Genomic DNA, 25,000 nt, shown 5'->3' with positions numbered 1-25,000 from the left:
TCACACGTATTGAGAAGAGTATTGCAGCTGTAAGAACGACAACGTTCCATATAAGTTTTTTTTTTGTACATAACTTTATATGATTTTGCAAACAACCTGGTATGTTTATTTTAATAGCTTATCAATGTATACAATGTGTTTCTTGGCAAGATATGGAAACAAAACTGAAAGAAGAAAAACTAACGAAAGTAAAAATGCTACTAACCTCTGGGATTTTCCAGTCAACACCGACAGAATGATCCAGGCTAATCGGCCAGATATAGTCATCAAGGACAGGGAAGAAAATGCTTGTAGATTAATAGATGTAAGTCTTCCCACTGATAAAAATATACCTGTAAAGGAATTTGACAAATTAAGTATATATAAGGACTTGGAAATTGAAATACAAAAGGAATCTTAAAGAGAGAGCTGTTCCTGTTATTGTCGGTGCCTTAGGTATGATAAAAAAGGGATGGCAGAAACATCTAGATAACATCCCAGGAGAACTATGTCGCAGAGAAATCCAAAAGATTGTGTTGATAAGTACTGCTCATATCCTTAGAAAAATCCTATCAATTTAAATGTCTGTATTGTATTTCATGAAGATATTTCGCTACATCCCCTGCAACTTCCCCTCCCCAAGCTTTCAGTCATATTGCAACATCTCTTATCCTTCACTCGCCCTAGGACGCTGGGTGTGTATCGGCAAGCGATTGTAGCAAAAATACAGATTGAATGTAAATAATAATAATAATAATAATAATAATGTAAGAATCTTGAGAAGTACATGGAACAAATAGGGGCTGCAATAAGGGTGGAGCACTAGCAGAAAACCACTACTTGGAACCGATCGAATACTCCGGATGGTGCTCGAAAAATAAGGGGTGTTACTTTAGTTCACTGGTAGTGAACAGTTGACATCGTAGTACATCTCCAGCATTAGAAGCTGTGCACACACACACACACACACACACACACACACACACACACACACACACACACACACACAATAAATGTGTGGCGAAATGATAAACTTAAAAAGAACAAAATTAAAAAAATTGTGTTCAAATTTCACATACGTACTTACACATACACACACGCACACACACACACACACACACACACACACACACACACACACACAAATATACAGTCACCAATAATACACACATGCATATACATATAAAGACGCACACACCTTAAGCCTGGGTTGTTTATATTTATAATCTTTAGCAATCCTGAACGTACAGAACTTCACATTTCGAAAAACAAATGTGAAATTATGACAAACGTCTGCTTCTCACAGAAGTCTCTGTAACAAATTACTCCTTTAAACGTGTAAAGGTACAACTACCTGAATGTCATACGAGGAATTTAATCGAACATTCTATCAATGTTCTTTCAAATGTAAGTTGAGATATTTAGAGAGAAAAAGAATACAAATCAAAACGAAAACAGAAATAAACAAACAACTAAACTGAGTCTCAGAAGTAGAGCAATTACAGCCCTAAAACAATATATGTATTTATATATACAGAACATAAGGACATCAACAATACATGAATCTATCTATCTATCTATCTATCTATCTATCTAAATATTTATATATTAGTACAAATTATAAGGTTTGTCAGGAGAAATGAATGAATTGTTCCTTAGATTTTTAATATACAGGTATAGGAAAATTTCCAAATTTCTAAGCAAATAAAATGGAAGTGAAATAAAATACTCCGACACACACACACACACACACACACACACACACACACACACAATAAGTGAAATAATGTATAGTAAATGCTCAAACGAAAAACCGACACAGAATTTCAAACTAAAAAAAAAACGTATAAATGCACAGACGAAGGGAAACCGTATATTAAGTGCACTAACGGACGGAAAACAAACGCAGAAGGTCCCTCAATTCCTCATCAGTTATCAGCCAGAAGGCATTACACAGTTTCGTGCCATTAATGATAAGACTGCGATGATCCCCAGTTGGCGGCGTCTGCAAGGGGTGGTCGATATTACCCTATCTTTTACCTTTCGGCCTATCCAGCATGAGAGGACCTACCAAAAGCTTGTGCTTCGATGGCATCGCTCTCAGGGTCTTTGAGGTTCACAAACTACCACACTGCAACAAGGAGCTGACCTTGTGGATTTCAAAAATTTACGCTATCATAAATTTAGTACATTATAAAGATGAGATAATTGTAAAAAACGATAAGAGTCTTCATTTGAAATCAAATAAAACCCCGTATGTTCAGATCGCACTGTTAACGTCTCACTAGACCGCCACGTGACCCGTATTGAAGCAATCATTTGCCACTTCAGCTGAAGTTGTAACTTAGTTTCTTACCTTTAGTATTTTAGTTTCATTCATTTGATTGCGACCATGCGGGGGGGGGGGGGGCACCGCCTTCATAGTTAATTGTTCTTCATTCATTCATTTCTCCGATGCATAATCATCATTAGAAGTTCATAGCCGTATTTTGGTGACTTTCCGACTTCTCTTCAAATTAAGTCGTTACACACACACACACACACACACACACACACACACACACACACACACACACACACACACTATATATATATATATATATATATATATATATATATATATATATATATAATAAATAATATATATATAATAAATAATATATTAATATATGTTTATATCCATACATATATGTACATACCTACATCTATGTGTATGCATACATGCATATATGGGTACAGAACATCACAAAAAAACGTTAAACACAATGAGGAACGAAAACAGAAAACGAACTTGTTTTTGAACAACGAAAAAAAGGAATATTTCCCTTCATCAGTTGTCCCTGTTCCATCTACACCGCGTTTCGAAAGCAAGGACAATACGCGACTTCGTTGGAACAGTCCTTCCCACAAAGCAAACGTTTTCTTGTTGCAAATTGAATTATAATAATGGGGAAAAAAACCACAGCTACAACAATAACAATAACAAAATGTACTCCATTTACAAAGAAGCTACAAAGATCGCAGCTGAAATAAAGCCGATGTACTTTAACCGTTAAAGTACATCGGCTTTATTTCAGCTGCGATGCGTTAAAGTTTAACGTATGTTCGTTGCCTTATTAGGATGATATTCTCCAACCGTTTTAAGATTATCTCGAACACCAAGGAATAGTGTTATGCCAAGAATATTAATACCTCGTGCTGAGTTGATGAGTTATTTGTGTCATGTTATTATAATCCTTCTTATTTTGTGTAATATTTTAGACAGTTTACTGCTAACCGTATTCTTGTGTTCCATCCACGTATCTGTTTTGTTTATTATGCGAATTTCTGTTACAATATTTTATTGTCAAGACCAGAACGAAGTATTCTAACAGATAAGACAACATCAACATACGTAGAATAAAAAAAAAATCTGAGCGTACGTGCGTATAATGATTTTATATATGCTGACAGGTGCGAACGTATATGTATGGGTGAACGCAATGTGTATATGTGTGTGTGTATGTGTATTTGTGCATGTGTATATAGACTGTGCATGCGTGAGTGCGTTTTAAGTGGGTGTGGTAAATGCTGTTTGACAAGAGTGCTTTGTTTCCTAACTAGCTTCGATTTACTCTGTACAAATACCCAAATGTAATTAATATGTTTGACACGATGTCATTATTACAAGAGAGAGAAAGGTGGCGAGCCGGCACAATTGTTAGCACGCTGGACGAAATGCTTAGCGGTATTTCGCCCGTCGGCGTGCTGGCAGAAACGTTAGCACACCGGGCGAAATGCTTAGCGGTATTTCGTCTGCCACTGCGTTCTGAGTTCAAATTCCGCCGAGGTCGACTTTGCCTTTCATCCTTTCGGGGTCGATAAATTAAGTACCAGTTACGCACTGGGGTCGATATAATCGACTTAATCCGTTTGTCTGTCCTTGTTTGTCCCCTCTCTGTGTAGCCCCTTGTGGGCAGTAAAGAAATAGGTATTTCGCCCGTCGCTACGTTCTGAGTTCAAATTCCGCCGAGGTCGATTTCGCCGTTCATCCTTCCGGGACCGATAAATAACGCACCAGTTGAACGCTGGGATCGATGTAATCGACGCATCCCCTAATCCAAAATGGCTGCCCTTGTGGAAAAATTTGAAACCATTATTATAAGAGAGAGAGGGTGGGGGTGGGGGCAAGCTAGCAGAATCGCTATCATGCAGGGCAAAAAAACTCTACGTTCCGAGTTCAAATTCCGCCGGGTTCGACTTTGTCTTTCATCCTTTCGGGGTCGATAAAATAAGCACCAGCTGAGTTCTAGGATCGATGTAATGGATCTAGCAAATTCCCACAAAATTTCTGGCCTTTTGCCAATATTTGACAACATTATTATGAGAAAGAGAGAGAGAAAGAAAGAGAGAGAGAGAGAGAGAGAGAGAGAGAGAGAGAGAGAGAGAGAGAGCAGGTGGTAAGCTGTCAAAATCGTTACCGCGCCGTGCAAAATGCTTTGTGGCATTTCGTTCGTCTTTGCGTTTAGAGCCCAGATGCCGCTGAGTTTGACCTTGTCGTTTATCCTTCAGGGTTCGATAAAATAAGTACCAATTAAACTCCAATTAAAACATATATATATATATATATATATATATATATATATATCTATCAACAGCTAGGTGCATTGCAAGAACTCTCTCTCTCTCTCCACACACACACATATATATATATATATATATATATATATATATATCTCAGAGGTTATGTTGATTTTACTCACTCTGCAAGAATCAAATGAGGAAAAGGAAGACAATAGTCAGAATGTCTGATAACAATGTTAGGCAATTTGTAACTGCATATACAACTCTCTCACAGTTTTTCCTCTCATTTCTTTTTCGTTGACTTTCGCGTTATCTCAATCGATCAATCGATTTATCTATATTCTTCTTCTGCGTGTATGTATGTATGTATGTATGTATGTATTCAAGCATTAATATATGTATATCTATCCGTTATTTCTAGACCTATCTATTATCATCATTTCCTCAATCTCTCACTCACTCACACACACTCTCTCTCTCTACGTGCACACATAGATATACAACCACAGATCTCTCTATCTCTCTATCTATCTATCTCTCTCTATTTATCTATCTATCTATCTATCTTATTTCTTTATTGCCCACAAGGGACTAAACATAGAGGTGACAAACAATGACACACAAAGGGAGTAAGTCCATTACATCGACCCCAGTGCGTAAGTGGTACTTAATTTATCGACCCCGAAAGGATGAAAAGCAAAGTCGACCTCGACGGAATTTGAACTCAGAACGTAACGGCAGACGAAATACCGCCAAGCATTTCGCCCGGCGTGCTAACGATTCTGCCAGCTCGCTGCCTTATCTATCTATCTATCTATCTATCTATCTATATGCGTATATATATATATATATATATATATATATATTATATATATATATATATATATATATGTATATATCTATATGTGTGTGTAGTTGTACATACGCACAGAAATGAAATGTTCATAAATGTGTAATATATGAGCGTAAGAGAAGATCGTCTTCTTATGTAAACATCAAAACTAAACAGCTAGCTCCACCCATCCCGGCCCAACACACCTCCCTTGACATCAACTCATCTAATCTTTTATATTTTATTTCTTTTTTTTCTTCACCACCGACCTCATTGGTTTCTCTCCGCATAACCACCGATTATTTGCTGTTACCTACTCCAAAGTAAAAATGTTACAGTTATCATTACACACACACACCCCTACACATCCACACACACACATGCACGCACATACGCAAAGATTCATGCGTACACGCTCATAGTGATACACGCACGACACCCACGTATATACACTGATTCCAACGCGCGTGAGCACAAAGTAGAAATAATAATCCAATCTGATACGTTCAACTCGGAACGTCAAGGAGTTAGTTATACAATTACAACAGCGATGACTATGGCGATGACGAAGGAAAGCCGTGGAAAAGAAGAGAAAATGGTAGAAGAAAAATAAGAAGAAAAACATGGAGAAAATGAATAATTATAATTATTCTAAACAAAGCTCAAAATTAACCCCAGTGGGAACTGAACCAGGAACGTTAAGGGACGTTTGATTAAAATAGCAGAAGACATTTTAACCGATGCTGTAATGATTACTAACAGAAACAGAAGGCCAAAATATGTACGAGGGCTTGCTGAAAAGTTGCCGGCTTTGGGTAAAAGAAAATACACAATGATCTGTTAATTATAGTTTTATTCAGCATATTCCCCTCTCAGAGTCACACACTTATTGCAGCAGTCCTTCAGTTTTTCTAAGCCTTGTTAAAGAACTTGGAAGGTTGGGCCTCCAGCCAGGCCTTTCGCGACACCCTTAAAGCCAGGAACGTTTCAGCACCTTCGTAGATGTTGGCAGAAAAGGAGGGTATTGTTGAGTATGTTTTACCTTGTCTTGGGCCTCTCAACAAATCGCAGAGTGGTGAACAAATTGCCACGAGATATTTAGTTATGGTCCTATATGTTCTGAGTTCAAATTACACAGAGACCAACTTTGCATCTCCTGCTTCCGAGACTCGACAAAATTAAGTACTAGTCAAGTAGTGGAGTTGATCTGATTGTCAACACCTTTTCCTCGAATTTGTAGCCTTCTTCCGTCTATGGTAGATATTAAAGACATACTCACCAAAAATGGGAAAATTTTCTTTATAATAATAATTTTTTATAATAATATTTATACTAATTCTATATGTGATGCCCTCTTATGACCGTTAATTCAGGGAGGATAACCATTTGCTCATGACACGAAACGGAATTAGAAATTTGAATTTGAAATTAAGGATTTAGAGGATTTATAAGATTTATCTATTACGAAGTTCTTACAATTTCTAGTTAGTGGTATTTATGTATTGCACTATTTCATTCTTTTTGGAAATCTTCAGTATGATTTAAGCTGGAGCAACTATCGAAAGGTAATCTTTTCAATGTTTTAACGACTTGGCAAAATCACCGCTGTATATTACTGATTGTAATTTCTTACGAGTAATAATTTCTCAGGACAGGAGCTTCTACGCGCGCACTCTTGATCTGCTGGAAATAACAGCCATGTTTTCCTGAAATCACACCTTACTTGAAAGAACACATTGAACAATCTGCCACCCAGTTGATATTATTAGTAATAACAGTGAATGCAGAATACTGGCCGAATCATTAGGATATTGGAAAAATACCTTGCGGTATATCTTCCGGCGTTCTGAGTTCAGATCCCGCCGAAGTCAATTTTGGTTTCATTCCTTCTGGATTGATAAAATAAAGTACCAGCCATATATGGAGTCGATAACTAACCCAATCCACTTACCCAATCCGCTCAAAATAGTTGGTATCGTGCTTAAATAAGAACCAATTAAGGCGGTAAGCTGGCAGAATCGTTAAAGCGAGGGAAAGTTACTTTTCGTCACTTACTCCAAGCACTTACATTCTGAGTTCAAATCCCACTGAGGTCAACTTTGATTTTTTTTTTATCCTTCTAGGGTCGATAAAATAAGGTACCGTTGAAGTATTGGGGTCGATGATATCGAGAAAAACCTTCATCTCGAGTTTGCTGGCTTTGTGCCTATATTTGAAACAAATAATAATAAGAGAAAGAAGAGAACAAAAGAATAGTTGTGATGGTGGTGGTGGTGGTAGTGATGGTGATGATGGTGGTGGTGGTGGTGGTGGTGGTGGAGGTGGTGATGATGGTGGTGATGGTAGTAGTAGTAATAGTAACAGTAGTTGCAGAAGAAGAAGCGAGAAGGATGTTATCAAAATATCTTCGTCTATCTCCCACCACCACCTTCACCCCAACCAATACCACCATCACCACTACCACCATCACAACTAACTGATGTCAAAACCACCTCCACCTCCACCACCACCACCACCACTACCATAACCACTACCACCATCACCACCACCAACCAATGCCAACGCCACCACTGATCACTGCCACCACCACCACCACCACCACCACCGCCGCCGCCACCACAAGCACCACAAACACCACCACAAATACCACCACCGTAGTGTGACTAGATATTTGTGGGCGGTAAGGGATAAGATGAGGGGGAGGGGAAATGTAAATCCTATTTAGTGATCTCAGTAAATATACTGAGTAAATATACGTTCTCGAACGGTAAACAGAAGCAACGTCAGTGAATGGAATCTGGGCGGGGTCGTCAAGTAATTTTCTTCAACCTGAGATACTTGAAGCAACATACATACATACATACATGCACTCACACACACATACATGCATAAATACATACATACATGTATGTTTATGTAATATATATATATATATATATATATATATATATATATATATATACATGTTTATATGTATATGTAGGAATGAGTTTGTGTGTATATATATGAATATATATATATATATATACAAATCCCAAATTTGTAATAATATATATGCATTTATATATTTATATATATTTGTATGTATGTATATGTATACATATGTATATATGTATGTGTGTGTATGTGTATGTATGTATTTATTTCGCATGAACGCTCACAAATCCACCCATACACACACACACACTGACACACACACACGTATACGTATGTAGAGAATGATGGCGAGAGAATGAGAAAGAAAAGAAAAAGAAAGAAAGCAAGCAAGAAAGAGAGTAGTGATGTGGGAATAACGATTGAATCTTGCTTTAAATGCATAATAAAAAGTTATCTTTATTCATCCACATTCTGAGTTCAAGAACTGCCTATGTTGACCTTAACTTCTTTCATTTCTGGATCGTCGAGAGAAAGAGAGAGAGAGAGAGAGAAAGAAAGAAAGAAAGAGTGAGAGAGAAAGAGAGAGAGAGAGAGAGAGAGAGAGAGAGAGACAGACAGACAGACAGACAGAGACAGAGAGAGAGAGAGAGAGAGAGAGAGAGAGAGAGAGAGACAGAGACAGAGAGAGACAGAGAGAGAAAGATTCAGTCGACGGTAACTCTTCACTTAAACGATTTATAGATTGATGTGAAATCGATTCTCCGATATCTTCGAGTATGACAAATAGGCTCTGACATGGCTGTGTAGTTGAGGAGTTTGCTTTGTAACCACATGGTTTCAGGTTCGATCCGATCCCACTGCGCGGCAAACATTGGACGAATGTCTTCTACTATAGAGCCCGTTCGACGAACGCCTTGTAAGTGAATTCGGTTGACGGAAACTGTGTGGAAGCATGTCACGTATTTGTGTGTGTGTATGTGTATGTATGTATATGTGTGTGTCTTTTGTTTTATGTTGCTCTCACAACCCCTTGACAACCGATGTTTATTTATTTATTTTACGTTCACGTATCTTAGCGGTACGACAAAATGGAACGATAGAATCAGTACCAGGTTTGAAAATAAGCACTGGAGTGGAGGGAGGGTCGGTTTGTTTGACTAAACTCTTCAATGTGGTGCCCCAGCATGGCCACAGTCCAATGACTGAAACGAATAAAAGATAAAAAATAACTAAGTGTTTTAGTATGGAAAATAAGTTACCAGGGAAGAATGTTTGTTGTCGTCAAGGAACACCGCTATTTAGTTTGTCTTATTTTGGTTTATAAGGAGGGGAAAGTGGCGGAGTAGTTAGAGCAACGGATAGAATTTGTTGCTTTGTTTGTTTTTGCATTCTACGCTCTGAGTTCAAAACCTGCCGAGGCCAACTTTTCTTTCATTTCTTCGGAGTCGACACATAAAGGATCAGCAATACTGATTTCTCTCTCTCTCTCTCTCTCTCTCTCTCTCTCCGTCTGCCCCTTTCTCTTTTTAAATCGTTTGTTTGAAGGAGCGAAGACCGTAGTTTGAACACTGTGACACCATTTCTTTCATCACCATTCAGTGAACACGACAAGAAAAAGATTTTGGTCCACAGAATACACGTCAATTTATGAGATCAGGAATTAGCTGTCTAAATATAAGTGACCCAGAAATTGTAGTTCTTTCGGTGGTTCGAATCATTGTGTACATAGCAAAGAAGAGATTAAACCACATGTTCCTATACCCCTTAAACTCAATTTTGTTTTTCTGATGTTATTTTCTTATAACATTTTGAACCCGTGAATATGCTTTTAGACGGATATGATTTCATTTGACTCTCACCTAGAAAACGCAAAAGCAGGCGGATATGGTTTTGTGCTTACTGCTTGCCAATTGGTAAGGATATCTTTATTTTCATCTGTAAACAGAACCATATGAGTGCCCGCTTTTAAGTCTTCCTATGGTGGAGGTCAAACGAAATCACACCCGTTAAAGCATACTTACTGGACCAAAGGGTTAAAATGGAATATTCTTTATTTAGATAAATCAGCTTCTTATAATTATATCGTCTTTTTTTTCCTTGCATTTTATAATTTCCTTTCACGGAGCTCCGCGGTTTACTAGGCCAACTCTTATCTCCGGTTTCTGAACCCCGAGGCAATCTCCCCATGTATATGATGCTATTTATTACTGATAACGTTTCTGAATTCAGTATTGCAAACTGATATATATCATCTGTCAATTTTACTGATTACCTCCCAGCAGCTAGATAATCTGCGCCATTGAAACCTAATTAATTGTTTTTCTGATAATTCAATTAAAGAACGCTGGTCTGGTATCCTATGAAATCATACATCAATGCTCCTTAGATTTGTATAAGATCATGGTGGTCTATTTGAGGATTAATCTAGAACATATTTCAATATAAATATATTATATAAAAGATATCTGTAAGAGGTTTCATTTTGTTAGTGGGAACATTTTATTAAGTTGCCCTAAAAAATTGTTGAAACGACACTTCTCAGTAGCATCTAGTACACACACTCACACATGCATAAAAATGTATAGGTATAATATACCCACGCACGCTCAAATACACGCACCAAATTTCTGTCTCTCTCGACGATTATTCAGTATTAATTTGCGACACTAATATACCCAGAATGCATCGTCTGTAGTTCATGACCTGTGCACATCGTCCATTTTTATCTCATGCATTAACTAAAAATGCTGCACTGATGCACCCAGACGTAAGCACACAAATCCACCAACAGAAAAACACTCTTTCACATACGCACACCCACACAATCGCACAAACACACACGCACGCGCACACACACATACATACGCAGTAAATTGTAACTGTAACATTTTAACGCTCAATAAACTGTGCACCGTTCCAACAGCAGCATTTAAGTTATTAATACAGAGTAGCAAATCTGTCAAAATTTCCTTCAAGTCATAGAGATGACTGCAATCCAAACTTGTATTATTCAGACAGCCGAACAACACCGTCAAAGTTGCAGCCTAAATGCATGTAATTGCAGTATTAGAAACGCCATAATATGTTGTAACTGTGTGAAAGTTATCACTAAACCTGACACACTAATCGTTACTCGAACTTCCGGTTCCTTCCTTTTAGGCAATTGGACAATGAAATTGTTTTCCTTTATTCTAACAAATTTCGTCACTGTTCATGGCTGCCCCATAGTTAGAACGATGGCAGCCAGGGAATCATGGTTGCTAGCAATCGGTAGTATGATAGAAAACAGCCGCAAGACTTCACGTTTATTAAAGCTGGTGAAATATTTGGAGATATTTTGAATTTCATAGAACTAGAACTGTTAATGTAGAAGATTTAGACAAGATACTTTTGATAAAGATATCTGATATATTTCAGTTTTGTATTAGGTTTTATCGATTGAACTTTGAATATATATATTTTCAGATATAAATTTAAATAACATTTCAAGATAGATATTGAATGTACAAGACTTTATGTTTAACTTCTGATGTGAAATTTTATATTTTCACACGGTCATACGCGAATAGATATAGACACGTATATATAAATATAAATATATCTATATCTATATATATCTATATCTATATATATCTATATCTATATATATCTATATATGCAGTAATATGTAAAGGTAAGATTCAAGGATCAAAGTGGTTTATTGACGTAGAATGTTGTAAATTTTTCCCATATCGAAGTTCAATAAGCTGAAAAAAGTTATTTTATAGTTTATGGTTAGCAACTGGGGTTGCTGTATATGCGAATAAAAATCCAAATTTAGGAAATGAAGCAGATAAAATCCACGCTACATATATTTCCGAGCTAGCAGAACCTCGGAAGTAGTAATTACCCAAACGAGGGAGCGAGGTGCTGATGAGTACACCTCGTTTGAGTAATTACTATTTCCGAGCTTCTACTGGCTGGGAAACATATGCAGCCTGGATTTTATCTACTCCATTTCCTAAATTTAGTATGGCAGCACTTCAGTGACTGAAGCCAGTAAAATTACAGATAAACAAGGGATCCTGTTTCTAGCAGTTAGACGTTGATAGAAATATACCGACGCGTAAAGTCTTCATAACTGGACAATAGACACAGTTCTAGGAGGACAATCTTACTGTTTATATACACCTTGTTCATGTTGGGAAATATTCAAAACATCAAAAACATAGATATACAGTAATCTCACGACTATCGCGATTATCACAAACCCCCTGCGATAGGTGAAAATCTGCGAAGCAGAAATAGAACTGTAGGCGAGCTGGCAGAAACGTTAGCACGCCAGGCGAAATGCTTAGCAGTATTTCGTCTGCCGTTACGTTCTGGGTTCAAATTCCGCCGAGGTCGACTTTGCCTTTCATCTTTTCGGGGTCGATAAATTAAGTACCAGTTACGCACTGGGGTCAATTTAATCGACTTAATCCCTTTGTCTGTCCTTGTTTGTCCTCTCCACGTTTATCCCCTTGTGGGCAATAAAGAAATAAATATATTAATATGATTTATTCGCCTTTTAGTCGAACAAACCCAGGACTCATTCTTCGAGGGCCTACTATTTATTCTATCGGGTCTTTTACCGAACTGCTAAGTTACAAGGGACGTTTAGCCCCTTGTGAGCAATAAAGAAATAAGAAATAGTACTGTAGATTTTTTAAAATTAATTTTATAATTTGTATATATTTATTTTATTATTTTTATATACTTAAACTTTAATAAAATTTCCCCACACTCTTAGGAGTTTCGTTTTCCATACTGTATGTGCGATTCTTTTTTCATTCATCTATGGTGCACAACGAATTTCCTTTTAATATATTTTAATTAATGTGTTATACAGTGCAGTACTGTACTGTATATTTATTAATTTATTAATAATATATTAATTCTTAGGCGCAATAATTCTTATTTTACTACAGAAATAGTTAAAGATCTAAAAAAAAAAAAAATGTAAATACCTATCACCTGCAGAAACCCGCGATGAGTTCGCGATATAAATCAACATATATATATATATAAAATACGTGATGTAATGAAGGTGCAATAGGTGAACCGCGATATGGCGAGTGATTACTGTACTCGATTTGTTTTGTAAAAGAATATGCATATGTCCTCGATTCACTGAAATTTACATTAAGAACTAAATGCATCTCAGTTACGATGTAAATTTTTGCTCTACTATTGCATATACTTTATGTAACCAGTATAGTACATATAGAAAGATGGCTTAATTTAGCTGTTTCTCTGTTGACCGAAAAGAAACGAACAGCCTCAATCGATTTTCTAATGTTATGGATTCTCATCAGAGGCGTCTACATCAATTATACCAATCCCAGAGAGGCAATCAGCTAATCTGTTTATATTCACAACAATTACAGTAGCTACAGAAAAGTGGAGCTGCTAATTTGCATAATGTAAGTGTTAATACTTTATTTTAAATATCAGGAGCCCGTCAATAAGGACCTCGATGCACACAATATCAAGATATGATATAATGTATGTACAAACAGGGCTAATTTAGACATTTCTCCGTAGATTGAAAGAAAAAAAGAACAACTTTAATCTTCGTATCCAGTGAAGTTATAGAATGAATTATGTATTTACATCATTGTAACTTGGAATTGTTTTGAATTGTCTTTCCGTTTTCGTTGTACATGTTTGTCATGATACTATCTTCCTAAACCTGATTATTTCTCTCTCTCTGTATACACACACACACACACGCACACATACACACACGCACACACACACACACACACACACGCACACACACACACGCACACGCACACACACACACACACATCTATATATCTATCTCTCTATGTATATATCGTTGCTATTACGCAAGGGTCGTGAGTCCAATACGTTGCTTTTTCAGAAAACGAAAATATAGTTTCACCATTCCATTTTTTTTTTTTTGTTTTACATTACCAACAGTTTCAGCTTAACAAAAATACTTTGTTGAGTGCATAAAATCGCAACTCCATGATATTTTCAGCCAGAAATATTTTTGCTAAACTGTCGTATGTGGGGCTTACTATACTTTTGAAAAATGCTAAACCGTTGTACTACACTTTGACAATTTTCATCTGAAGCAGCTGGAGATCGGCTATTGCAAGCAAAATTAAATATTGAAAAAAATAAACGCATTTGCCCAAATTTGGACATATATATACATATATATATATATTAAAACAGTCTCGAGTCTTTTCATTAAGTTACTAATATAAAACAATGATTTTGTATGTTGTTCTCACATATCTGATTTTTAATGTACCCACCTCACATTTTCCTTATATCAATCCTAATCATTTGCTTAGTTTGACTCGTAAATGAAGGAAAACTCTGTTTGTCAATCTTAGTTTCATTTTACTTACAAGAGTAATTGGAATGGTGCCTAATTAGCAAATATTTCCAGGAATCCTTTCACTCGAAAGATGTCAACGTCTTATTACATAAGAAGCTTTGTATTTACAACCATTTCTAATTTCGTGTAATTAATTATTGAAAGAATTAATTTTTTTAACTAGAAGAAAGAACTTGCTTTCTGAGAATAGAGAAGCAGTTCACTGATTCGAGTTCACGTAGTTTGTTACTTCATCAGTTTATCGACCCAGTAATGTGTTAATGATCTGACAATTGTTTTCATTGCTTCTGGAAATTATTAGTTTTAATTGAGCGAAAAAAAAAATGGCCAATAGCGAAAAATTTGTGCTAAGAGATCTAAGTGGACAAATACGCTGTGATCTTCGGGAAAATGGTAATCGCAAAAAAGAAGAAAAGAAAAAAAGGATCATTTCTCAATTTCAATGTTAGTTTCTCTGATGATTCTAATCCGAATCAATGACAAAATTATTCAATGTATTAGTGACATACATAAACCTAGCCGAATAATGTTGAACGAACTAGGAATCTGGTTTCGAAGTTTCGACAATCCAGTTAAAAATGGTTATTATTTTGCATCTAATATAGATATTAACCATATTCACGGTAAGCGTTGATATAATTCAATTCAATTGTAATGAGAATAGACAACATTAGTTGGAGTTTTGCAAGGTGGCATAATGGGTTAGCAGTATGCTGAAGTCTCGGTAGTTTCAAATCCAGATATTTTATACAATTCTTGACAAATAGGTTTACTGTAAACCAAAATTGAAAATAATTTAGTCCCTAATCAATGACTTTTTCATCTGCTTTGTATTACTTGTGTCTCTTGAAAAGAACTTCGCAGTTTTCCATTTTCATTTATTCTTTTCTGCTCAAAAAATAATCATTTTGAAGAAATTAATCAGTTTCACTATCCATACTTGAATTTAAACCACTGCAAAATAGCACCCAACTAAACTTTATTCTTGTAAACCAACCAATAGTTACGAGTTGAGAATGCTATAAAGGAGACATAATATTTTGTTGCTATGACTCTGCAATCGGCTTTACACTCCCATTCAAGAATAATTTCCCCACTCTTTAATTATATCACAAAAAGAGAAATTGTAGACTAGTTTTCTGTCACATATACCATGCTGTAACAATACCCAAAATATATAACTTCGGTTCCTCCAAAATTATACTATTTAAATCGAAAATTTTCCAAGCTGTGGTTGAGAAGGTTAATTTCTTTTGGTAGTTGCTAATCAGCGCTATCACCTGTGACTACTAAATCTGTTCTGTCTATATTAATCTTATCAAAAATCTCAAATTCTGCAGAAACTAAGGTTTTGAGTACCTTTGTATTTGAGGAATGTCCGCTAATTTGGTCAAATATGCCAAAATTTTAACGAAAGTTTAATTTTAGTTTAGCTATCTGTTTTCTTTTTAATCAACAAAATTTTGTAACCGACTCTTTCGTTTCGAAACAAAACAGCAAAAACAAATTGAAGGATCGTACAGCCCAGCATAAACTTAAAGAAATTAAACTCCCCATCAAAATGATTTAGAACAGAGAAATCGAAAACGCCTCCCACACCGCCTTCGACAAAAAGTAAAAAGAAAGAAAAAAAATAGGAATTTTTGTCTGCAACCACCCACGCTCTGCATATACGAAGAACTTGAAGAGAAGCAGATTCATAGATATATTACCCATACCCCCACCCACCCCACCAACGTCATTCATCACCACGTCATCATCCCGCAGAGTAATTCTATATTAAACAACGAATGATTGACCGAGCAGCCAACCCGCCCGCCCGCCAGTCAGTTGGCCAGTCAGTCGGCCAGCTAGTCAGCTAAGCATTCACCCATCTCACCCATCCAGCCTACCAGCCTGCCAGCTTAACAAACTAAACTACCATTGCATACAATTGTTGCAACGATTTTATTTCCTTTGACTGATATATCCGGACATCATTCTATCAGTTCCCAGCTTGAGCAAAATTCGTGCAGTCCTCACTAGCTACTCTTGCTCCCACGGGCCCGCACCAGCTCATTTAAAACCATTGCCGCTTCCCAAACTAGTTATCTCATCACTATGACCTACTTTCTTGGTGATGCCAGTCTAGAATCTATGGTTTAACTGCTCTCCTGCACTGAATCAGCCTTGCAGATAGATGTGTTTTTAACTAGACAAATAAGCTTCTACCGTAACGTTTGTCAGTTAACACGCTTTTCAGTTCAGTAACGACTTTTCACAAACGTTACAACTACTCCTCTTACCAATAGTAACAGTAGTAGTATTACCGTAGTAGTAGTGGTGGTTGTTGTTGTTGTTATTGTAGTAGTTTTGTAGTCGTAATCGTTATAGTAGAAGTAGTAATAATAATACTACTACTTCTTCAAATTATAATAATAACAGAAACATTAATAATACAAAGCTTCATCGTCACCATCAGCTTCGATTTACCTGCCACTGTTTTATAAGGATGCTACCGTGCTCAGGTAAGGAATATATATATATATATATATATATATATATATATATATATATATATATATATATATATATATATATATATATATATATATAATTATAATAATTATCATTATAATATACCCGCTTAATACCTGTTGTTTCATGTTACTATAATGTTACGTACCCCTTGACATATATCGTTATTGCTATATCCTTTCCGCTTTCTACCTGTAATTATATGATCACCACATTTTATACTCTTGAAAAGGATATCCACATATCAGTATTGGTTATATGATGTTAATTGAATTAATTAATTGCCCGTATTGTTTATGCATACATCTACCCTTCGGCATGTAATATATTCGACTCTTTTAGATTTCAGTGTCTTATCCGAGTATTATTCGTACATTATTCAGGATACAATTGTTCCCACATTTTCACTTTCTTCTCATCAACGAACTGTCATTAATTGTCGTTTATACAAATAGAAATTCGGGGGGTATCATTCGGTGGGCGAGGGTGGGGGTGTGATCGATTCATGTTCTTAACTTAGGTCTACATTACGAAAGTTGTTTCGGAATGAAATATTTTAAACAAATAAAAGGACGCGTAAGATAAAACGATCCAACATACACATAAAAAAAAAGGGCGGGTGGATCACGCTTGGAAATATCTTTATCTAGTCGTTTAGGATCGAACAGGTTCTAATCACCACCACCACCACCACCATCATCATCATCATCATCATCATCATCATCATCAGCGATCGTAATAATAACGGAGAAAGGTTAAATAAAGTTACATATATTTTGAAGATTTTATTCAGCGCTTTTAAAACCCTCATGTAGGTTTTAAAACTCGTATATGATATTGATACCTCGCTCGCCCCAACGTTGTATATAATATTATTGGATCACAGTATTGCAATATTTGGTTTCTGCTCTTCACATTCTGAACTCAAATTCCACCGAGCTCAACTTTGCTTTTCAACGTTCAAGAGTAGTTAAAACAATGTATCGATTATTAATTAGGACCGATGCAATTTTCTTTTGTGACCTTGGGTCTATGTTATGAATAATGGTTTCCAATTTTTGGCACAAGGATAGCAAGGAAAAGGGTTAGTCGATTACATTGACCTTCAGTGATCAACTAGTACTATTTTATCGATCTCTAAAGGATAAAAAGCAAAGTCGACCTCGGCAGAATTTGAACTCAGACGGACGAAATGCCACTGAACAATTTGTCCGGTGTGCTGACGATTCTTTTCTACTCTAGGCACAAAGCGCGAAATTTTGGGAGAGGGAGCCAGTCGATTAGATCGGCCCCAGTACGCAACTGCTACTTAATTTATCGACCCCGAAAGGAGGAAAGGCAAAGTCGACCCCGGCGGAAATTGAACACATAACGTAAAGACAGACGAAATACCGCTAAACATTTCATCCGGCGTGCTAACGTTTCTGCCAGATCACTGCCATTGCCTATGTTATAAATAACATAAGTTTCTAAATAGGGTAGAAGACCTCAAATTTAGGGGTGAGATAAGGCTGACCACATCAAACCAAAACTTAGATGATACTTTATTTTACTGACCGCTGGATGGAAAAAAGCAATGTTCACTTCGACGGAATATACAAGAACTCCAAAAGTAAAGAACTTGAACAAACACTGCAAGGTACTTTTTTATTCTCAGGCGCTCTACCGTTTCAGCCAATCCTCCATCAAGCAGTTTTGAGGGGAGGGGGTTATTCGATACCATTCACTTCGGTACATGACTAGTACTTTATTTTATTATCCCACGAAAAATTTAAATGTAAAGTTGATGTTGGCAGGGTTTGAACTCCGAACTTAAAAGAGCCGGAAGAAGTGCTGCTAAGCGTTTTGTCCGACACGCTAACGACTCTGCCCGTTGACCGTCTTTATGATCGTGATTGTTGTTATCATCGTCGTCATCATCATCATCATCCTCCTCCTCATCATCATCACCATCATCATCACCATCATTATTATTGGTTTAACCCAGGTCCGGTCTTGTTCCAGGCAGGATTTATGTGGGTAGCGGGGTTACTACCTGTAACCTTAGGTATCCACAAATTTTCAATAGTCTTCCAATTGCTTAGAACCCTCTTGATAATCCTTGCCGTCCCTAAGAGACAGACTTTTTGTAAGAGCCCTACAAGAAATTGTATTTCAATCTCCTTCAGCCATTTGCCTATATCTTTGCTTCCGGTTCCCAACCGCACCAATTATTATAGACACGACCATGACAGTTCTCATACTCCAAATTTTACCTATTTCAAATTTTAAGGAATTGTATTCTCTTTGTTTTTCGTCCTCTTTCTTTTCGACTGTGAAATCAAACGAGCATGATGCGTTGATTAATAAGCAACTTCGCTTTTCCTTATCTGTAATCGTTATGTCCAGTCTATTATTTTTCTAACTTCTTGGCCGTTTGAATAGGAAAGATCCACACAAAACGTTTTTTTTTTTCGTCTTCGGTACTCTTTCGACCCGATGATTGCATCATATGTTTCTAGCTTCAAATCCTCATTTCTGGCAAAGTTTCCAGTGTAAAACTTTTACAACCTGGTCGTGCCATTATCGCAAATACTTCTGGAATCAACTTCTAATATCACAAGATCATCACCAGCATATTAAATGAAGAAGTGAAGAAACATACCATGTAATTACAACACATTCATGAAACGACTGTAGCTGTGTGTTTAATCAAAAGCAATTATTACTATTGAGTGAGAGAGCAGTGCATGCCATCAAAGTGACACTGGGGTAAAATATACGAAGTCCATTATACCCATCATGACTACTCGTCTGATAAGGGTACACCAGGCACATGCATCACAACCATATTTGCGCGACATGGTGATCTTATATCAAGATAAACAGCGCATAACCTCGCAGGTGGGGCCCAGTTAGAATTTTCTTCAGGTCGAGTAGCCCATCCCGCTCAAAAGGTCCTTGAATAAGGTTTGTTTAAGGAGGTTGAGCAAAACACCCATGTTTCCAAAGGTGAATTATTCAAACCCCAAATAATTCCTCTCAACACACGGCTATGATGCTCCCCCACTACTTCTGCTCATGATCAGAGATGCACATATCGTTAGCCACCAAGGGACATGCTCAACTGGTTATGGTCAAACAACTGACAAGCAAATCTGTGGTATTGAACAGAATATTTGCTGTAGCCCATCTATTATTATTATTATTATTATTATTATTATTATTATCATCATCATCATATCGCAAAGCGTTTGTGGTGGCAGAAATGGTAGAACATAGAACTAAATGTTTATTTTCCGCTCTCCCCAGAGACAAATTAACATTTCATTCTTGAAGGTCTGTAAAATAAACACCAATGAAACATTTGAACCTTTCAGACCCCCCCTAAAAAAATAAAATAAAATAAAATAAATAAAATTAAAATTCTCTGTCTTGCACTGACTGGTGTAAGAATTCATGGCTTATTGTGGCCCTTATCGCAAATAATTCTGGGATTAACTTCTCAGTTGGTTGATATTTAATACATACCTATAATCAATTTAATCAAACTATAACAACACTATATACAAATAAATATTATTAACTATTTATCAAAACAATAACATTAAACAACCTATTCTATACCCAAATGTAATTTAAATTAATATACCATTAAGACTATTATTTTATGATATTTAAATAATATTTATATTATTAGATGAAGCGTATTAGATGAAGAAGTAAGAAAACATATGTAATTACAACACATTCGTGAAACGACTGTAGCTGTGTGTTTAATCAAATGAAATCATCATTAATTTACAGCCTCTGCAGTCACAATGTTGGTTGTTATAATAGTTTATATCGTTACAGTGTTAATATCAATGTCTAATACCATTGGTTTGGCGATGTCGTTCCTTCTTTATTTAGTCAGAAACCGTTAAACAGCTCATGACACACAGGTTGTGTGTATATTGATGATGGACTCTCCATTCGAAGACGACGTATAAGTGTTCAGCATCTGCCGAACGAGCTGCATAAATGATTTGTTAATAGTGATCAAATGTTCGTGCTGGTCATCAGCTCACTTTCTCCACCAAATCGACGTTGTCTGAACAGGTGTACGGTGTACCGAGCGTCAGGTATGTCCAATTGATCACAGAACAACGTGAGATGAAGTATTTTGCTTAAGAACACAACGTACTACCCGGTCTAGGAACTGAAATCCCAATCGCTAGATCGTGAGTCCAACACCCTAACCATGATTGCTTTCGTGTGTATAATGATAATAATAATCATATAGTATAAAAGATGTGCAACAGCAAATGTTCTGCTCAATACTACAGATATGCCTGTCAGTTGCTTGATCTTAACCAGTTGAGCATGTCCCTTAGTGGCTGACGATATGTGCACCTCTGATCACTAGCAGAAGTAGTGGGGGATCATCATAGCCATGTGCTTAGGGGAGTTATTTCGGGTTTGAATAATTCACCTCCGGAGGCATGGGTGAAGTGTTCATCATCCTTAAAACAAACCTTATTTTGGGACCTTTTGAGCATATCCATGTATTTACTAATGTGTGTATCTCTCTCTCTCTCTCTGTATATATATATATATATATATATATATATGAGCAGTATAATATATGGATACAGAGAATTGTGCGGCTATCACAGTAAACTTCAAATTCGGTTATATAAATGTGTATGTAGGTATTTATTTGGGTGTATGTACGTATATGTAGGTATGTATGTGTATATATATATAATATATATGTTTGTTTAATTTATGTTTAAGTCTTTGTGTGTATATAGACGCTTAGATATATTTGTATACCTTCGCAGGTGGGTGCATTTATACATGTATATTCTGTATATGTATGCACATGTAAATGTAAATAGCATATATGTGTATAAGATTATATATATGTATATATGCATATATATATATATATATATATATATATATATATATATATATATATATATATATATATATATATAGACACACCTACCTACATATATATATATGTATACATGCATATACATATATATGTATACATACATATGTATGTATATATATATATATATATATATATATATATATATATATACCTACCTACATATATATATATGTATACATGCATATACATATATATGTATACATACATATGTATGTATGTATATATATATATATATATATATACATTTATATATATACATATATATATGTACATGTATATATATATATATATATATACATTTATATATATACATATATATATGTACATGTATATATATATATATATATATATATATATATACACACACATATGCATACACATATATACATATGCATGTATAGGTGTGTGTATGTGGTTTGCTATATATACGTGTATGTTTTTTGTCTCCCCCCATTGTCTTTTATCTCCTTCTTTCCCTCCCTCTCTCTGTATATATACCGGTGTGTGTATTTATATAGATATAAATGTGTGCGTGTGTATGTGTGTGTGTGTGTGTGTGTGTACTTACATGTATGTTTGCAGGCTTGTGTAGACGTATTTCTATGGATGTATGTCTATATAATGTCTTTATTTTTTTTACAAATTAAATAGGCTTTATGAAAAGCATTACGAGGAGAGATTGATGTGGGGCTATAATAGTTGGAAGTTCAAATTCCTTCTGTGGATCCTTTGTGATCTTGGTTTGAGTGTGTATGAACGTTCTTAGGTGAAGAACACAATTTCTTCATATCATATTGCACCTCACGCTCACCCCCGTCCAGAAGCACTCATCCATAAATTCTTCAGCATAATTATATAACTGGCTGTTTTGTCCCTAAATCAGCTAACCTACCTGTAAAATTACTTTGGATAATTATTTTGGTAATTTTGTTAATATTGTTTGCTTATATTTTTTCCGCCCAGGCCGACTTTGCCTTTCATCCTTTCGGAGTCGATAAATTAAGTACCAGTTGCATACTGGGGTCAATCTAATCGGCTGGCCCCCTCCCCCACAATTTCGGGCCTTGTGCCTAGAGTAGAAAAGAATATATTAGGTATAAGGCGGCGAGCTGGCAGAAACGTTAGCACGCCGGGTGAAATGCTTAACGGTATTTCATCTGACTTAACGTTTTGAGTTCGAATTCCGCCGGGGTCAACTTTACCTTTCATTTTTTTTTGGAGGGGGGGGGCGATAAATTAAGTACCAGTTGCATACTGGTCAATCTAATCGGCTGGCCCCCTCCCCCACAATTTCGGGCCTTGTGCCTAGAGTAGAAAAGATTATTTGCTTATATTTTTATGGTATTTTATTTTTACTCTATCCTGTTATTTCTCCTTGCTTTTTGCGTATATAAAAGGGTGGTATATTCCATAATTTTTTGTATGTCTACTCATTTTATATCGATGTTGCAGTTTTTTATTATTATTATTATTATTATTATTATTATTAATAATAATAATAATAATAATAAGGCGGCTGGCAGAATCGTTAGTACGCCGGGCAAAATGCTTAGCGTCATTTCGTCCGTCTTTACGCTCTGGGTTCAAATTCCGCCGGGGTCGACTTCGCCTTTCATGCTTTCGTGACCGATGAAATAAGTACCAGTTGAGCACTGGGGTCGACGTAATCGACTAATCCCCTCCCCTTAAATTTCAGGCCTCGTGCTTATAGTAGAAAAGATTTTCTGTCACTTCAACTTAATTGATTGAAGGAGTTCATATATACGAAGATTTATTGTATAACAAATAGCACAACAGCATGTCTTTACTCTGTTGCTTACCATTTACAGTCCAAATCAGTGTAATTTTGTCCACGTCTAGCCTTCCTTACTGTATTAGTATAAAGAGCAAATTTTGCGTGTATATTTACAGTTGAATTGAGTGTTTCTCACTCAATTTGAAAATCTATTACAAGACATCTTAGAAGATGACTGATAGTGCGTACATGTCGCGATGTTAACAACTGTTGTGCGGGTACCAAAAATAAATGTATATCATAGGCACTTTTGGTACAATACATTTGTTTGCCCGTTAGAACAATTGACATTCCAAGTTGCTGTTTGATTCTTTACTCTTCCAGCGTTCGTTTTGTGAAGTTATACAGCTCTTGTCTATATTGATTTCAAAGTTTAGCGCAAGGCTAGCAATATTAGGAGAGCAGGTAAGCCGATTACATCGAATTCAGATGATACATTATCATTTTATCGACTCCAAAAAGATGAAAGCCAAAGTCTACCTCGACGGAATTTGAACTCAGATCGTAACAACGGACACAATGCCGTTATGCATTTTGCCCGGCGTGCTAACGATTTTGATGCTAGAATACATATTATTTTTTGAAAAGTACACTAGTTTTGTATATCTGTCAAACTAAAGAAAACTACTCCCTTGTGCCATACTCTTCATTAAATAAACGTTATTCTTGAGTCTGTTGTTATGCACATGTTATTTGTTATACTTCATAAAGCTAGCACCGGACTCATTTAATGATGCATGCTTAATTAACCTTTATAGGATTTTTGTGTATTACGGTTTGATTATTTTGAGACGGATTCTTCTATCTAATTTATAGTTAGCGAAAGTTCGAGATTGACTGCAGATAAATCAATCCATCCATCCATCCATCCATCCATCTATTCATTCATGCAACACAAAACAAATTAGGAAAATATGAGAGGACCACACATATAATGCCACACAATAAATGTCGGAAATAATACTCATAGAAGTTGTAAATTAATATCATAGTAAGCATATGCATGTCACAAACAACAATGAGCACCAAACTGATGACACATTCACACACACGCATACACAGAGAGAGGCTTACTTATATGAATATATATATATATATATATATATATATATATGT

The 25,000-nt window shown here is 36.0% G+C and overlaps 1 protein-coding gene and 1 long non-coding RNA gene across 3 annotated transcripts in view; one reads left to right on the top strand and one right to left on the bottom strand.

Moving 5' to 3' along the window:
• Positions 1-25,000, bottom strand: part of LOC149133982 (uncharacterized) — a 126,108-nt gene that overhangs the window by 40,694 nt on the left and 60,414 nt on the right. For both annotated transcript variants that reach the window (XR_016243028.1, XR_016243029.1), the window contains exon 2: positions 206-332. This is a non-coding gene — a long non-coding RNA (uncharacterized LOC149133982). The remainder of the gene's footprint in view (positions 1-205; positions 333-25,000) is intronic.
• LOC106877345 (sodium-dependent noradrenaline transporter) overlaps positions 16,123-25,000 on the top strand; it is a 179,796-nt gene continuing 170,918 nt past the window's right edge. Inside the window, exon 1 of the mRNA XM_089357130.1 lies at positions 16,123-17,155. The gene's annotated coding sequence lies outside the window, so the exon portion shown is untranslated. The remainder of the gene's footprint in view (positions 17,156-25,000) is intronic.

The sequence above is a fragment of the Octopus bimaculoides genome, chromosome 9, assembly GCF_046866305.1.
Source record: "Octopus bimaculoides isolate indiv1 chromosome 9, ASM4686630v1, whole genome shotgun sequence".
Classification (NCBI taxonomy): domain Eukaryota; kingdom Metazoa; phylum Mollusca; class Cephalopoda; order Octopoda; family Octopodidae; genus Octopus; species Octopus bimaculoides.
This window is presented reverse-complemented; position numbering and strand designations above follow the sequence as displayed.